Source organism: Lycium barbarum, chromosome 8, assembly GCF_019175385.1.
Source record: "Lycium barbarum isolate Lr01 chromosome 8, ASM1917538v2, whole genome shotgun sequence".
Taxonomy (NCBI): Eukaryota; Viridiplantae; Streptophyta; class Magnoliopsida; order Solanales; family Solanaceae; genus Lycium; species Lycium barbarum.
In genome coordinates this window covers 68,118,873-68,130,687 of record NC_083344.1, presented here as the reverse complement: position 1 = coordinate 68,130,687, position 11,815 = coordinate 68,118,873, and the positions used below count along the sequence as shown (strand labels likewise).

General features: G+C 43.1%; 1 non-coding gene across 1 annotated transcript; it reads right to left on the bottom strand.

Annotated features, from left to right (window-relative positions):
- Nucleotides 1-1,751: 1,751 nt before the first annotated feature.
- Nucleotides 1,752-1,857, bottom strand: LOC132608511 (small nucleolar RNA R71). Its single transcript, XR_009570425.1, has one exon. It is a non-coding gene; the product is annotated as a small nucleolar RNA R71 (small nucleolar RNA).
- Between the last annotated feature and the right edge of the window lie 9,958 nt (nt 1,858-11,815).

Sequence of the window (11,815 nt, the reverse complement as noted above, 5' to 3'; positions counted from 1 at the left end):
AGTGATGACAAAGTTGTAGACGACAAAGGACGGAGGCATCGACGAAGCGTCGAACTGATCGACGAAGCGTCGAACTGATCGACGATTCATCATTTGTGTCGTCAGGCAGGATGTCTCAACAAGAGCAGAGAAAGACGAAATACTCGATGGAGCGTCGAACTGGTCGAAGACACCGTCGAATGGAACACATGGCTGAAGGTACAAAGAACGGAGAAATCGACGGATCGTCGAACGATCGACGGTCCGTCGATTTGCTATCAGGGGCAATTTTGTCAGTTGCTGCTGTGCGTTTTTGGAGCCTACTTAAAGAACATTTTAGGTTTTGTTTGGCAGCCAGATTTTATTGTAACCACGTGAAAAGTTCCATTGGTGGGTGAGCATTGAATACTCCCCTTTTGGAGCTTAGTGAAGACACCATGATTCCATTTTCCATCATCTTTATTACACTTTGTAAGCTTTATGTCTCATTTATTGCTTACTACTTTTGAGACCATAATGTGTGAGTAGTTTCTTTAATCAAAGTCGTGGACCCAAATGATGGGTGCTATGTAATGGGTGTCTAACATTGCATATATATATAATGGGTTGTGATGTGTTTTATTATTTCTCGTATTCATTGTTCTTTTAGTGGTTGCAAACACTTGTTCATGCACAAACCCTAGTTTATTTGGAAAGATTAACTAGGGTGTGATTTGAAATAATATAACAAGGACTCGGGGCGCTAACCCTCGTTTAATGAACTCGCTTAGGGATAAGATGAGTTCTACTTGACATATTTAATCAACCTTATTTATAACCTTTCTGCATTTGGGAAAATCATGAAAAGAAATATTTTCTAACTATTGAAAAATATTAGAAAGTGTATTAGAGATTAAGTGCATACATAACCTCGACCCATTAGAAATATATCATATTGACACCCATAGCATAACATCTAATCATCGCGGGGACACAACTTTGGTTCTCCAAATCCAAACAAATTCCAAACATTTCAAAATAGCAAATACAAACCAAATCTCTTTTAAAAATATTCGGAATAGGATTAAAGCCTTTAAAGACTAGTATCGCATACAATTAGTACCCTTTTCTCTCCATATTCCCTGTGGGATTCGACCCCAACCTTGTTTGGGTTACTATATTTGACAATGTCCGCTTTACACCATTAATAGGTGTAATTTGAGCGTATCAAATTTTGGCGTCGTTGCCGGGGAATACGGTTTAGAAATTACGGATTGTTGTGTACTCTTCTTTAAAACTTTTTCTATTCCATCACACCTTCTTTGCTGTTGTGGTGAACTAGGTGAGCATGGCAGGAAGACAGAATCAGAATCAGGGAAACCAAGGTGGACTCCAAGTGAACCCACCTGCACCAGAAGAGGATGAGAAAGAGAATATATTTGCGGAATTCATCAATGAAGCTGATTATGCTTCTGCTGTAATTCCTCCCAGAACTAGAAATGCTACTTTCAAAATTGATAGTTGTATCTATCAGCTACTGAAACTTGAAGGTTATTTCCGAAATTCTTTAGAGGATTTTCCACTCCGACATTTGAAGAACTTCTTACATGTGTGTGCTCAAAAATCCGAAGGTGTTGTTTCTGCTGATGCACTTCGGTTACGGGTCCTTAAATATTCCTTGGCTGGCCAAGCAAGGGAATGGTATGAAAAGCTCCCCAACAATTCTATTCATACATGGAGCGAGTTAGCCAATACATTTTTGAAGAAGTGGTTCCTACCAAGCAAAAAGGCTGAGCTTCGAGATAAGATCTTTGAGTTCAAACAATTTTTGAGGGAACAATTATATTCGGCATTGGAGCGTTTCAAGTACTATCTAGCTCAATCTCCAACTCATGGGTTTCCGGATGCTATTCTCGCCGAAAAGTTCTGCAAGGGGTTAGATACAATGAATCAAATTGCTGTCAACACAGCAGCTGGGGGATGCTTCATGGACAAATCATTTGTCAGCATCACCAGGTTGCTCGATAAGCTCACCACCCACAATCAAGCTTGGAACTCAAGCAATAGTGAAATCCTGTCATATGGCAGTCCCTCTGCTGCCGCGGTGGCCAAAGAAAATCATGAGCGAGATCATGCTTTTGCTCAATTGCAAACCACCGTGGATTTATTTCAAAGAGGCTTACGGAGAAAGAAGCTAAAAGTGTGAATGTTGTCGAAGAAATGCCATCTCATGCTCCCGAAATGTACCAAGTCTCAGAAGAAGCTTATCTAGAGGGGCAGCCACAACGTGAGGATGCTAATTATATCGATCACTCTCAGGGGGGTTATCAAAAGAAATGGAGACCCCAACAACAAAGCAATCAATATGGCCAAATGAATATGGTGGTTCGGATAGGAGGGATTACAACAACAACAATTATAGTAATCGGAACTCCAATGCCTATGTTCCACCAAAGGGTCGTACTTCTAACTCTCAAATTGGCGAGAAGGTACTTCCAATGATCAAGGGGCCTCTCGAATGGAATCTATGCTTGAAAAGATATTGGACAACCAACATAAGAGTGACAAGAAGATGGAAAATTTGACCGAAGTGGTAGGCTCTCACACCGCTTCGATTCATAAACTTGAGTCACAAATGCGAGATATTTCTCGTGAGCAACATCCACCACAAAGAGGGGGCCTTCCTAGCGACACAATTCCGAACCCAAGGGGTAGTGGAGGTGATCACATTGCCTCATGCAAAGCTATTTCTACTAGAAGTGGAAAGATCATTAATGCGGTAAGGCAGAGAGTGGTTGAACCTATCATTGTCAAGCCGATTGTTGATGAGGTTATTGAAGAAGAAGTTAAAGAAGAAATAGAGGCACCAATTGAGGTGCCTACTATTGTTGAGAAAGAGAAGGAAGCACACCCTAGTGGTTTAAAGGGTGACGAGGAGGCAAGTGTTGAAAAATCTACCGATGGTAGCACCCAAAAGAGCAAGGTCACGGGGGAAATTAAACCCTTGACCCAAATATATAAATCTCCTCCCCCGTTCCCACAAAGATTGATGAAAAGAACGGAGGATGCCAAGTGCTAACACTTCTACGACCAATTGAAAGGGTTGTCAATGAATATCCCATTTCTTGATGCATTCCACGAAATGCTGGGATTTGCTAAATACTTGAAAGATTTATTGATGATGAAAATACCAATCAAGCATGATGCGGTAGGAGTCACCCACCGTGTGAGCGCTATTATTTCGTCATCAAATGTTGAGAAGAAGGGAGATCCCGGGGCTTTTACTATCCCTTGCACCATCAGTCATCATGATTTTGCTCGTGCTTTATGTGAGAATAGGGCTAGTATTAATTTGATGCCACTAGCCATATATAAGCAAGCCGGTTTGGGAACACCTAGATCGACGAGCATGCGTTTCCAAATAGCCGATAGAACCATCAAAAGACCAGTAGGGGTTGTTTATGACATCCTTGTTAAAGTGGGGGAATTCTTATTACCGGCAGATTTTGTCATCCTTGATTGTGCGGTTGACAAAGAAGTCCCAATTATCTTGGAAAGGCCATTTCTTGCCACCGGGAAAGCTCTAATGGACTCAGAAAAGAATGAAATAAAATTTCGGGTCAATGATGAAGAGGTAACTTTCCAAGCTAGCAAGGGGTTAAAATTGCCTAGTGCTTATGAGAGAATTTTGGTCATTGATTCTTTCGATGTGGTAGACAAAGCGGTGGATCATAAGTTAGATGAGGAGCACTTTGACGAAACACTTTCGGCTATTTTGGTGAACTTCGAGGCAGATGACATGAAGGGGTATATTGAAACAGTTAATTCTCTCATTGGCCGGGGTTCGTACTCTTATGAACCGAAGAAATTATCTCTTGATCTTGATAAAAGAACCACTCCTCCGGCTAAGCCGCCAAAACTTGAGCTCAAGCTACTTCCCCCTCATTTGAAGTATGCTTTTCTTGGCCCAGATAATACTTTACCGGTTATTCTCTCATCTTTGTTAAATAAGGAACAAACTCAAAAGGTGCTTGAAGTGTTGCAGGCTTATGGAAGATATATTGGGTGGACTATTGTGGATATTAGGGGAATTCCTTCCGGTATTTGTGAACATAGAATCGAACTTGAGGAAGATAGTTCATCAAGTGTAGTGCATCAAAGGAGGCTAAACCCTCCTATGGAAGAAGTGGTCAAGAAAGAGATAATCAAATGGTTGGATGCGGGTGTTGTATACCCAATTGCGAATAGTCCATGGGTTAGTCCGGTGCAATGTGTGCCAAAGAAGGGGGGCATCACTGTTGTCCCTAACTCTAAGAATGAGTTGATTCCTACAAGGACAGTCACCGGATGGAGAGTGTGTATGGACTATTGAAAGCCAAACACCGCAACTTGTAAAGACCACTTCCATATGCCTTTTATTGATCAAATGCTTGATCGGCTAGCAGGAAGAGCTTATTATTGCTTTTTGGATGGGTACTCGGGGTACAACCAAATTAACATTGCACTTGTCCTTATGGCACTTTTGCTTTCAGTCGCATGCCTTTTGGCTTGTGCAATGCCCCGGCTACTTTCCAACGGTGTATGATGTCTATTTTCTCGGATATGGTGGAAGATTTCTTGGAAGTCTTCATGGATGATTTTTCTACTGTTGGTGACTCTTTTGACGAATGTCTTTCCAATCTCGGTAAGGTATTGAAGCGGTGTGAAGAAACCAACCTTGTACTTAATTGGGAGAAATGTCATTTCATGGTGAAAGAACGGATTGTCCTTAGCCATAGGATTTTCGAGAAGGGTATTGAGGTGGACCGAGCAAAATTTGATGTTATAGCCAAGATCCCCCCACCAATCTCTGTCAAAGGGGTTCGTAGCTTCTTGGGACATGCCGTTTTCTATCGGTGGTTCATCAAAGATTTTTCCAAGATCGCCAACCCGATGTGTAAGCTTCTTGAAAAAGAAGCTAAGTTTGCATTTGATGAGAAGTGCCTTAAGACATTTAATGAGTTGAAGGAAATGCTCACCTCTACTCTAATTATTGTATCTCCGGATTGGTCAATGCCATTTGAGCTCATGTGTGATGCAAGCAGATTTGCTATTGGTGCGGTGCTTGGGAAAAGGCACAACAAAATCATGTACCCAATTTATTATGCGAACAAGACCCTCAATGGAGCTCAAATGAACTATACCGTCACCGAGCAAGAGCTTCTAGCCATTGTCTACGCGTTTGAGAAGTTCCGGGCCTATCTACTTGGATCCAAAGTGGTTGTTCATATGGATCATGCGGCCTTGAGATATTTGATGACAAAGAAAGATGCAAAGCCACGGTTGATTCGTTGGGTATTGTTGTTGCAAGAGTTTGACTTTGAGGTCAAAGATCGAAAAGGTTGTGAAAACCAAGTTGCGGATCATCTATCTAGACTTGAGGAAGCTGGGAGACCAAGTGGAAATCTTGAGTTAACTGATGTTTTCCCTGATGAGAGGCTCTTTGCTGTATCTTGTAAGGTTGGCCCTTGGTATGCAGATATCGCCAACTTCTTGGTGACGGGCCTTATCCCCGATGATATCAAGGCTTATCAAAAGAATAAATTTTTTAGAGATAGTTATCAATACTATAGGGATGAGCCCTATTTATTCCGCACTTGTGCCGACAACATCATTCGGCGATGTGTGGCCAAATTCGAGGCCATGGAAATCTTGAAAGCTTGCCATGACTCTCCCGTGGGGGGTCATCACAGTGGGAACCGCACAACAACTAAAGTGCTTGAATGTGGCTATTATTGGCTCACCATTTATCATGATGCAAATTTGATGGTGAAATCTTGTGACCAGTGTCAACGCCAAGGGTCAATTGGGAGGAAGCACAAAATGCCAACGAATTTTGTCATGGAGGTTGATCTATTTGATGTGTGGGGCATCGACTTTATGGGCCCATTTGTGAGTTCTCATGGTATGTGATACATCCTTGTTGCGGTTTACTATGTGTCCAAGTGGGTTGAAGCTGTAGCATTGCCCAACAATGATGGCAAAAGTGTCACCAAATTTCTCAAAAGAAACATATTCACAAGGTTTGGCACTCCATGGGCAATAATTAGTGATGGTGGCACTCACTTTTGCAACAACCAACTCACTAATCTCTTTGATAAATATGGAGTGCAACACAGGGTGGCAACTCCTTACCACCCCCAAACTAGTGGGCAAGTCGAAATCTCCAATCGGGAGATAAAGAGCATTTTAGCCAAGACGGTTAATGCAAACAGAACTGATTGGTCATCTATTCTTGATTATGCTCTTTGGGCTTATAGAACAGCGTTCAAGACACCCATTGGTACTTCTCCTTATCGGTTGTTGTTCGGTAAAGCTTGTCATCTACCTGTTGAACTTGAACACAAGGATTTGTGGGCATTAAAAAAATTGAACATGAATTGGGACGAAGCAACCAAGCTGCGGTTGTTTCAAATGAATGAAATGGATTAGTTTCGGTATCATGCCTATGAGAGTGCGAGTTTGTACAAAGAAAGGATGAAGCACTATCATGATCTCAAACTTCTGAAGCGATATTTTCAACCGAGTGATTCGGTGTTGCTGTTCAATTCAAGGTTGAAGCTCTTTCCAGGCAAGTTGAAATCCAAGTGGTCCGGCCCTTTTACTTTGGTGAGTGTGTCACCCAATAGGTCAATGGAGTTACAGTCCGACAATGGGACACGTACTTTCAGGGTAAATAGCCATCGGGTAAAGCACTACTATTGGATGGTTGATGGAGACAAGATTGTTGATGCTCACCGGTTGAAACATGGCACCGGATCTTAGCATCAAAAGTGGTATTACGTCGTGCCACGACGTTAAATTGTGCGCTTCTTGGGAGGCAACCCATGTGCATTTTCGTAATTTTTTTTATTCATTCTGTTGCTTTTTGTTGTTGTGCTGTTTTAATGTTTGTTGATGTGTTGAGGAACCTAAGTCTTGAACTCAGAAATTTCCAGGAAAGCAATTACACGACACATTCGACGGAACGTTGATCAGATCGACGAACCATCGAATTCCCCGTCGAGTGGATCGAATGAAAGATTGGTCACTGGAAATAATGGCAATTCGACGACAGGTTTGACACTCCCTCGAACTGATCAACGGTCAGTTCGACGGGCGTTCTTCTCTTTTTTTCATATAAAAAAAGGGGTGTTCACTCGACGGAGCGTCGAGTTAATTGACGCTCTATCCTTTTTACCCGACGGTTCAACAACGTGGGTTATAAACCCACGATTATTTGCATTATGCCTCATTTCCATAACGTCTCTCTCTCTCTCTCCACCTCTCCCCCTTGCCATAACCGTTACCCCAACCCCACCCACTTCGCCCTTCTTTTACCACCCCACACCCGCCACTCCCCCCCTGACCTACTACTCTGTCCCTCTGTGTGTGTGATTGTTCGGGTGTTTTTCCTTCTTTAAGGGATGAAATCATATTCTTTCTATTTTAAGGTATGTTAATTATTGGATTGTGTGCTCCATTGTGTTGATTGTTTTTGCATTCCATGGCTTGTTTTGATTATTTTTGCATTATTTTATTATTGCACCTGGGATGCTCATATTTTTTGCTGGGGGTGGTTTGTTGGTTTATTTTTGGTTGATTGGGTCATTGATCTTTAGTCGAGTCGGAGGGCATTACGACAAACACAACTCATTCATGAGGTTGTTGTTATTTTGCCCACCAACTGTTCGATGAAATGCCAAAGTAAGGCATTGTGTGTCACGATGGCTTGGAGGACATTACGACCTTTGAGTTGTGTTGCCCGCCAAGTGATTTCCCTAGTCTAACCCAAGCCAACATGGGGTGAAGTCTTAGTAACCCCAAAATACGCGACGATTGGCACATCGGCCAAAGAAGTGTATGGGGTCTATAGTTTTAGCATGCGAAAAAATTCGACGTTGAGTAGGATGGTCCGTCGGTTGTGGTTTGTTGTTTTGTTTGTGGTTGATTGGGTCATTGATCTTTAGCCGAGTCGGAGGGCATTACGACAAACACACCTCATTCATGAGGTTGTTGTTATTTTTCCCACCAACTATTCGATGAAATACCAAAGTATGGCATTGTGTGTCATGATGGCTTGGAGGGCATTACGACCTTCGAGTTGTGTTGACCGCCAAGTGTTTTCCCTAGTCTAACCCAAGCCAACATGGCGTGAAGTCTTAGTAACCTCAAAATACGTGACGATTGGCACATTGGCCAAAGAAGTGTATGGGGTCTATAGTTTTAGCATGCGAAAAAATTCGATGCTCAGTTCGAATGAGCCTTATCAAAAGTTCTTAACCAAAACAACATCGACGGTGGATTCGACGACCCGTCGAATCGATCGACGGGGCATCTTTCTCACCGTCTTTTAGTCAAAATTTCAGTGGCTAACAAGAGATCGACGGCTCGTCAATCAATTCGACGGGAACTTCGACGCTCCGTCGATCTGTTCGACGACTCTTGTAGCATATCGACAGACCACTGGCAGCTTTAACATTATCGCATGTCTTGTACTTGTGTCTGATTCTGGTGTGTTTCTATGGTTGTCTTAACAATAAAGTGTGTTATTTTCTCAGGTATGCCTCCAAAGAATCCAGTCAAGCGGGGTGGTGGTCCCAGAAAAGGCCGAGGTCGGGGTCAAACAACCCTTACTCTTAGGGATGAACCCTCTGGCTCTGAATGTCAAGCGGTAGTCCCAACGACTAGATCGAGGGCACAGACCACTACGCCCCAAGCAGAATCACCCACTTTACTCTGCTCTCAGTCTACAGAGGGGACTTCATTCTCCACATCCGCTAATTCTAGCGATGCAGCAACAGAACAACCAGCCGCTCCTGAGCGAAATTCAGATGAGGAGCAAGAGCGGCTGCGGCTGCAAAAGATGGAGATAGCTGCAATCCGCTTCCCCTATGAAGGGTACCACAAGTACTATGTAAAAGGGGCCACTACAGTTAGCGGGGGTAATCTGAGGAGAAATATTCAGGAAGAAGAACAAATCAGTATGAGCGGCTTAGAGAGCTACCCTCGGATTACTGATCTCATCCAGCACTATCATCTTGAGGCATTCACACAACCTCCAGGGGATTATTGCCCGATCATGGTTCGGGAATTCTATACTACCTACAGAGTAATGCTCGAGCAGCGGCACAAGAACAAGAAATCTTTGAAAGCCGCCCCTCCATTAGACACAGTGTATGTTCGAGGTGTCCATGTTGACATCTCAGCCCGCACAATCAACAAGTTTTATTTTGGTGATGACTTCGTGGCACTGACCACGGTGGAATATGATGATAAATTTGAAAGAAGGGCTGAGAAATCTGTATGGGAATGGTTTACGATGGTGATGGCTAGAGGGCCGGCGGACCGGGCCCCATGGGTGAGAAACTTGGCTGCCAAAATCAATAAGGCAGATATCAGCTTGGAAGTTAAATTTTGGTGGAATTTCGTCATATATCGGGTTCTGCCCACTGGAACAGATATCATAGTCAAGCCGGACAGAGCAGTGGTTGTGGCTGTTATGCTATCCAGGTACCCAATGAACTTGGGTGATCTGATCAGTAGAGCCATTCGGGCACGCGTATTGTCACGACCCAGCTAGGAGCCGTGACGGGTCTTGTCCCGTCTTCATGTTTAGCACTCCAGTAGAGGCTCGTAGATACGCAGTGTGGGTTAGATGGTCTCACGAGATGTTATCATGTATAATATGTATATATACTTTTGATGGCCAAGATGCTTATGCATATAAAAGTATTCTACGTTCTAAACTGATAAAAGATGATTTTCTTATGTCTTGAGTATGAATTGATAAAAGAGCACTAAACGAGTAGATGAGTAGCAGCACGAGTGGTGCTCAGTGGCTAGCCCCGGGTACCCGTCACGGCCCCTAGCTGGGTCTTGACAAAAGTGGTATCAGAGTAGTTCATCCTAGGAAGTGTCTACGAGCCATGTCTAGTAGAGTCTTGTTTATCGTGTGTAGCGCGCCACACTAATAAACAAGAGGCTACAGGGCATTTAGGAAAAATGACCATTTTTCATCTTAAGAGATCGTGCGATAGAGCTGTATTATAAGATTATCCCCTACCTAATTGTGCGTTATAGTTTCAGCAAAGCTGATGAAAGGAAAGGCTACGGCAGCCCAGAAGGGCAAGATGGTGGTTGAAGAAGGGCTTGATTGAGAGCCGTCTATAGATGTAGAGGAGGGCGAACCCCAGAATAAGGCCCCACCTAAGTTTTCCCATACTTTGCCCACTTTTGAAGATCAGAGGGGAGCTTCAACTTTAGCTCTAGCACCCCCTGTTCCTCCTCCGAACGCCTCAGGCCAAGAGATGAGACAAGATATTCTTCTACTGACTCAATTGGTAGCCGCTCAAGCTCAGCGGCAGGATATGGGCCACGATAACAGGGATTGAAGAAAGAGGGTTAGTTCTTCAGGGTTTGATCATGAGTGTAGGGGTGCTCCGAGGCAACAATTCTCTAGTCACTCGGTTCGTGAACAAGTGGTGCTCCTCCATTGTTTCCTAGACCCAGATTTGATGGATCTACTAATTCTAGGTCACCCCAGAGTCTCAGAGTTTCTAGTTCTCGAACTCAGAGTGGTTCTCGTCAGACGAGATCCCCGGTACCACGATGTACTCAGTGCCGCTTGGGCTCGAATATTTGTTATACCTGTACTCGGCCAGGCTATATCATGCGCGACTGCCCATGGAGGCGTGGTAGAGATAAGGCTCGACCTATGGGGTTAGTAGCTGGCTCTTCGTCATTAGTACGCCCTCCAAGGCCAAGGCCACAGGTGTTAGTAGGTGGTGATAGAGACCAAAGAGTAATGCCCAGTCCAAGTGGATCCCAGTATCATATCCATACGTTAGCTGAGCGACAGGATCTTGAGTCTTCCCTTGATATTGACCCAGGTATATTGTCAATGTCCTTTTACGATATGTGTACATCGATTGATTCGGATCTTATGCTGTCATGAATCACCCCCGTTGTGATGATTGTGTTGAGGTGGGAAATATGAGCCAATCCGACAATTTGAGATGACTATATTTGTTAGTAACCTAGTGATAGCCAGAATCATGATTTCGAGTAAGTTGATTGATAGCGAGTAAATATACATAATATGTGTATGTCTATAGATATTGGAATTCTAGACTGAGTGTGCAGGCACAACTTATGGGACAAACTCTACTATGTATATTCTTTAGTAGTAAGTGACCTTGTGTTGTGCAGTTGTGTATTATGTGTGTTCCGATATATGTCATATTGAGACGTCAGACGTGTTTTCTGGGCTATGTGCAGGTTTGGGATCGTTATGTTTACGAGAAACTCTGCCAAATTTTCCTAGAATCCAAGGGAGATAAAGTATAAGCTTGTGACATGTCCTGACGAGAAATGATAACGTGCAACAGGGTAATGGCAAGACGAGATTATGTTAGGAGTATCATTGACAACTACAAGAGATTAGTAACGGTAATTATAAGATCGACAATGATATGGTAAAGAGAAATACTAGGGTAAATTAGGAAGACCGGTAGTGCTGAAGCACAACGTAGAAGATAAAAGGTAACTCCAATAGAGTGCGATACCGAGGTATTGATTGGAGGGATAAGCACGAGAAAGACGCGATACGTTTACTAGCGAATAAAGTAACAGTACCCGGAGACAGAGGTACGAATACAAAGGGTTATGATGAATGAGAACACGTTAATAAAATGACTTATATGGTAAATGTAATAGACCTGATTAGGAGGAGTAAATGATTGATCATAAATGGGAGAAAACAAGATAAATTGAGGAGGAAAGGAATGTAGAGGAATAAGGATAGGAATAGGAAGAGAAGGAAATGTGCTGCAAAGTA